Genomic DNA, 7425 nt, shown 5'->3' on the forward strand with positions numbered 1-7425 from the left:
ATTCACGTCACTGCAGCTGGCAGCATCTGTTTTAAGGTAGGTCTTACCTATTTGGTAGTCTCCATGAACCAACTAGTCTTTGCCATACATAGGTTCATATATGATCATTTTAACCATGCCAATGGCTGATCATATGACCAACATTCCCATTTCCAAGCCATAGCCACATCATGACACCAAATATATACATACAAACCACAATTATTCTAAGTTCATGTTCCTTTTCGAGCCATTTTCGCATGGCCGTACATACTTACATCACCACATATTTAACAAACAAGGGTAGTCCTATACATGCCATTTCAAGTTCAACCAAGAATTTATACCAAAATGGGGGCTTGATAGTGTGGATGACTTCGACTTCAACGATCCCGAATCCGATTGCTATCGAGCTAAATCTAGAAAACCGAGAGCCAAAGCAATGAGTAAGCATTTTATGCTTAGTAAGTCTCAAGGAATATAATCAACTCTAATTACAGCAATACATTCACATGGTTAAATGCATCATTTCATTAATGCGCATTCACATAATCATACTTACTTTACCATCCCAACTCTTATGTTCATACACAAATAACGGCTTCATTAAGGCCGATAACTCGCTCCATCATAGGAGCGGATATTCATACGCTCTTACTCCTAGCGCAAAGCACACACCGCACTTACCTTATCATTGGGAAATTTCACAAGTGCATTAGCTGAAATTTTCCAGCAAGCTCATAATTTTCAAATCACATACCTTCGAGTTTATCCGGATGTCGGTACTGCTCAATCGCCTTGGGACATAGCCCGGTTAGGGTAACCCGCACCAAGGCCAACGGACTTTACCCGGATATCACGATTTGCACAAATGCCTTCGGTCTTAGCCCGGATTTAACAACTTGCACGAATGCCTTCGGTCTTAGCCCGGATATAGCTACTAGCACAATTGCCTTCGGTCTTAACCGGATATAAATTTCAGCATAATTGTCTTGGGCTTAGCCCGGATATCATTCAATTTCTCATGCACACATACATCAATAATCATTGGACATACATATTTCATTTTCGTTATTAAGGCTCAAACACAATTATAATCATTAGCATATTCGCCTTGGGACTTAGCCCGGTGGAATTCAAATACTCATACACACATGATCAATAATCATACACATCCATGTTTCATCTTACATAATTCAAGTAAGATCACTTCTTGAGGACTTACCTCGGATGTTGTCGAACGGCTTTTTCGGCTATTCGATCACCTTTTTCCTTCCCCTTGTCCAATTGTGGCCCTCTTAGCTCTTGAGCTAATTCAAACAAATTCAATTTATTAAAACCTCATTGTGCTTGCTTATGGCGAATATGACAAGGATTTTAAATGGTCATATGGCCACTCTTTAGCTTGAATACACAATGGTCATGCACATTTTATACTACATCAAGCAATTCAATACAATTTATTTGAGCATCAAGGAAATGCTAAGGCCTTCAATAGGCTACCCAAGGCCGAATATTCATGTACATGTTGAGGCCAATTATGCACTTAATACCTCACAAAACAGCATGCATTTTACTAGTTAATGCTTTGCATATTGTGGCTCAAAACTTATAATATAGCATCAAGCACTTATATGTGTGCTAGGCGAATTGGGCTTGAAATTTCATAATTATTCTTCAACATCTTCTTCTTTAAACCAACTTATTCATCACTTACTTCATAGCCAAAACATCATGTGCAAACATATATATACAATATGAGCATGGCCGAATTTTCAAGGTGTCCATAGCCATCCAAAAATACAAATTTTAACTAACATGCAAGAAGCATGAACCATGCTCATGAATGGCGAATATGACAATCATGCTCCTTTTCAACTTCAATCATGATAAATCAAAAGAAGGCTCAAAATCTTGCTCAAGAGTAGACAATCCATCATTGCATGCATCATCATCAAGCTTCACACTTAGCATGCAATGGCTTTATCACCATAACAACTTTGGCCAAATACCATTTCCATGGCTTAACAAAGATTTGAGCCATGGCTAACATGCACATCAAGTTAGCAACCAAAACATGCATGAAACTCCTAACACAACCTCATACATACCTTAATCTTGATGCAAACTTGGCCAAATCTCCTTCTAGATCTCTTCCAAACCAAGCATGAAGCAAAAATCCTCCTTCTTCCTTAGTTTTGGCTCAAAGAAAGGATGAACAAAATTTTTTTTCTTTCCTTCTCTACAACTCACGGCAATGGGGGATTACCACACTCACACACATTTTTTTTCATTTTTTTATCACCCATACACCTTTGTTTATTATTTCACCCTAATGCACCAACAAAACATGTTTCATGACATGTTTAGCCCATCCTCCCTTGTCATGGCCGCCACCACCTATAAAGGGGGAATTTGACATGCAAGTCCATTATTTTGCATGCATGCTTTAATTAGTCATCACACATTTCCTATCATACTTTCAAAGTTCATTACTAAGTCCTTTCTTGTGGAATTCACCCTTATAACACTAAATCAATCATCATAAAATGTCATACATGAGCACACACATATTATAGGCATCAAAATAAATTTTTAATTATTTTTATGCCTCGGTTTTGTGGTCCCGAGACCACCTTCCGACTAGGGTCAATTTTGGGCTGTCACAACTCTCCCCCACTTAAGAAATTTTCGTCCCGAAAATCTTACCGTAAATAGGTTTGGATATCGGTCTTTCATAGAGTTCTCGGTCTCCCAAGTAGCTTCTTCTATCCCGTGCTTGAGCCATAACACTTTTACTAGCGGAACCCGCTTGTTTCACAACTCTTTCACTTCTCGTGATAGGATACGAATCGGTTCTTCCTCATAACTCATATTAGCTTGAATTTCAATTTCTGATGGACTAATCACGTGCGATGGATCGGATCTATAGCGTCGAAGCATCAAACGTGAAAGACATCGTGAACCTTTTCGAGTTTAGGGGCAAAGTCAAACGATATGCCTTTGGATCGACTCGCCGGATATCTCATATGGCCCAACAAACCTCGGCTCAACTTGCCCTTACTACCGAATCGAGTATCTTTTTCCAAGGCGATACCTTGAGGAACACTTTATCACCCACCGATACTCGATATTCTTACGCTTCAGATCCGCGCACGACTTACGACGATCGGAGGTTATCTTCAGACTTTCACGGATTACTTTCACTTCTGCTCAGCATCCCTAATCAAATCCACCGAAAATCTTGCTTTCACCGAGCTCGGTCCAAAACAATGGTGTACGGCATTTACGACCGCATAAGGCCTCAGAGGGTGCCATTTTAATACTTGATTGAAAGTCGTTGTTGTAAGCGAATTCAATCAACGGCAAATACCGCTCCCATGAACCACTAAACTCGAGGACGCAACATCTTAACATATCCTCAAGTATCTGAATTATCCGCCGGATTGACCATCGGTTTGAGGGTGAAAAGCGGTCTTGAAATGCAACTTGGTACCCAAAGCTTCTTGCAACTTTTTCCAAAATCGCGAGGTAAATCTCGGATCTCTATCCGACACGATGGAAATAGGCACCCATGTAATCTCACAACCGAGAAACGTACAATTCCGCTAATTTGTCCATTGAAAATCCGTACGACGGGACAAAGTGGGCCGACTTAGTCAATCGATCTACCACGACCCAAACCGCATCCTTCTTACTTGCGACAATGGCGGTCCGGATACAAAGTCCATTGTGACTCGATCCCATTTCCACTCGGGTATTGTGATTGGCTGAAGTAATCCTGAAGGCACCTGATGTTCCGCTTTCACTTGTTGACATATTAAACATCTTGAAACAAAGTCGGAGATGTCTCGCTTCATACCATGCCACCAAAACCGACGTTTCAAATCATTGTACATCTTCGTACTCCCCGGGTGGATTGCCATTCGGCTACAATGGGCTTCATTCAGAATTATCGAAATGAGTTCCGAATTCTTTGGGACACACCGACGACTTTTGAACCTCAAACAATCGTCATCGTCGATTTGAAACTCCGAGTCCAACGTCTTTGTCGCAGATTTAAGTCTCTTTGGGTCATCAAATATTTGAGACTTTTGTGATCCGAGTATACATGGCACCTTTCATCAAATAAGTAATGTCGCCAAATCTTTAAGGCGAATACGATGGCTGCCACTCGAGATCATGAGTCGGATAATTTTTCTCATGTGGCTTTAATTGCCTCGACGATAGGCCACAACTCGACCTTCTTGCATTAATACGCAACCTAACCCAAGTAGAGAGCGTCGCTATAGATGACAAACTCCTTGCGGACTCGGGTTGCACTAGAATTGGGGCTTCATCAAATAAGTTTTCAGATTGATCGAAACCTTTTGGCATTTCTCCGTCCATTCAACTTAACGTCCTTTTGGAGTAACCGTCATCGGCGTGGCTATCGTTGAGAAGCCTTTACAAATCGTCGGTAATAACCTAAGAAGCCCCAAAAGCTCGAACCTCAGAATATTTCTGAGGCTTCCAATTAAGTATGGCTGAAATTTTATTCTGTCGACTCGAATACCGATCTGATACCACATGACCCAAGAAGCTAACTCTCTTAACCGTAACTCACACTTCTTGAACTTAGCATATAATTGCTTGTCCCGTAAAATTTGCAGCACTAACCGTAGGTGTTCAGCATGTTCGGTCTCATTTCTTGAATAGACCAAGATGTCATCAATGAACACGACTACTTAATCGATCCAAATATGGTCTAAAGATCCGATTCATTAAATCCATAAATACCGCAGGGCATTAGTGAGCCCAAACGGCATCACTAGGAACTCATAGTGACCATATCTCGCTCAAGGCGGTCTTGGGCACGTCCAATCTCGGATTCGCAATTGATAGTAGCCCGATCTCAAATCTATTTTCGAGAACACCGAGGCTCCTTCAGCTTGATCGAACAAGTCGTCAATACGTGGCAACGGATATTTGTTCTTTATCGTCGCTTTATTAAGGCGACGATAGTCGATGCACAACCGCATGGTTCCATCCTTCTTTTCACGAACAACACCGGCGCACCCTAAGGCGAATAACTCAAGCGAGCAAAACCTCTATCCACCAATTCTTGCAACCGAGCTTCCAACTCCTTTAATTCCGTTGGTGCCATACGACACGGAGCTATCGAAATTGAGTGGCACCGGTACCAATTCGATGCCAAATTCTATTTCCGAGCGGTGGTAAACCCGCAATTCTTGTGGAAAACATCCGGTATTCACAAACCACGGGCACAGATTCGGGTTTCTTTTTCGATTTCTTGTCATCGAGCACGACGCTGTGCACGCTTCGCACTCTTTTCTTACATATTTTCGGGCCAACATTGCGATATTACGGTGGCAACCCTTTAAGTCCGTAGACTTAACCGAATTATCTCGTTATTCGCGCACCTCAAATCGATAGTCTTGCTTTTGCAATTTACGACCGCATCGTGCATGGTCAACCCATCCAAACCAAGAATAACGTCAATTCATCGAACGGCAAAAGCATCAAGTCCGCCGGAAACAAGAACCTCGGAACACTAGGAGACTTTTCTTGCACACTTTGTTGACAAGCACGTAATGACCCAAGGGTTTGACACCGAATTACAAACTCGAGAGACTCAATAGGCAAAGTCTTCTTTGGATGCTAAGGTTTCACATATATAAGATTGAGTAGAACCGGGGTCAATCAACGCAATCACTTTAGTATTGAAAAGGGTGAAAGCACCGTAATGACATCCGAGAGGCGAGATCCTCGCGTCTTGCAGTATGGCATAAGTCCTCGCAGGAGCACGAGCCTCGGATCTGATGGTAGCATCTCTAGATCCTCTCGACCGCCACCGACATTGCCCATATTTCTAGGTGGCCTACCTCGGCGATGGTAGCACCCGAGTTTCCACTCGACTCACATTCTGCTCAAGCTTCCTCGGGCAATCCTTCCTAAAGTGGTCGGCCGATCCACACTTATAGCGAGGAGTGATCACGAAACCAACAGCTCCCGAATGCCATTTGCCACAATGTTGACACTCCGCCTCTCTCGCGATCATTTCCACCATGGCGATCAAGTGACTCGTGTGGTCACAGGGGTCGATCGCGTCCTCGTCTAAAAGCCCAAAGCGCCTCTAGACCGGTTCACATCATCTCGAAATCTCTTGATTGCTGTTGAAGAGACTTTCCGAGGACCTCTTCGAATTCTCCGGTTCCCACATCACTTTTTGTTTCTCCTTTCTAAGCTCTTCGACTTTACAAGCTTGCTCAACAAGTACTACGATCTCGTATTTCGAGAATGCCAACGAACATCCTTATATCATCATTCAGCCCATCCTCAAGCATTTACACATAATAGCTTGGACGAAATGCATTCTCGCTGTATCGCTAAGCCTCACAAATTTTCGTTCATAGTCGGTAACCGACATAGAACCTTGCTTAAGATCAAGAAATTCCCAAGTCACTTGCTCTCTAGGTACCACGAAGTCGAGTACTCCACCAATAGTAGGTGGAATCACGTAGCAAGGAGATGGTACACTTTAAGCATTCATCGGTGTACAAGATAGCTCATCGAGCACCCGGATAGTGTTGTCCAACCGAAATTCAGCTCGTTCGCATCATCATCATCCGTAGCTTTAAATTCAGTGGCCCCATGTTTTGAATCCTATCGATTGGGGCTTACTTGACCTTATTTGGTCAGTTCATCGGAGGTATTGTAGGTGCGGGGTTGCATTTGTCGGGAATGGAGGTCGTGGGACGGCCGTGTTAGTTCGAATGTATTGATTAAACCATTCGCTCATCACACTATAAAAGGCTTGCCTAGCCTCATCATTCGGATTGCTGGCCATAGGTTGAGAGTCCGCGGTGCTGTCCCTCAGCGGGAGCAGCGCCACACTCTCCACATCATCAGCTATTGCTCGGTTGGGATCGGGACCCATTGCTATAAACAAACTCAAAGTCAAATTGTCGAAATCACCACACTATCGATTCATCATTAAATGGCATGTATAGCTAGACCCCAAACACCTCACGGTAGTCCTAGAATCGACTAAACCGTGGCTCGATACCATAAAATTGTAACACCCGAACCCGAGACCATTGCCGTGTCGGACACGAGGGGTTAACAAGCCAAGTTCACATGGTTTGGCCACCAAATTGACATTTCCAGTCAGGCTGGAAGACTGCATCACCGTCGCCTTAAAATCATATCTCGAGTTTCAAAACTCGGAAACTGGTTTCGTAAATTTTCCTGAATTTAGACTCATATATCCATCCATGGATTTATTTCTAGAATTTTTGGATGGGCCAATTGGTACAGTTTATTAGTTAAAGTCACCCATGTTACAGGGATCGACTGCTCTGACCTTCGCGCGGTATAACTTTAATATCTCTCTGTACAGGGCTTTAATGCTGGTGTCGTTTGTTTCTAATGAAACTAGACTCA

Source organism: Gossypium arboreum, unplaced genomic scaffold (assembly GCF_025698485.1).
Source record: "Gossypium arboreum isolate Shixiya-1 unplaced genomic scaffold, ASM2569848v2 Contig00236, whole genome shotgun sequence".
Lineage (NCBI taxonomy): Eukaryota > Viridiplantae > Streptophyta > Magnoliopsida > Malvales > Malvaceae > Gossypium > Gossypium arboreum.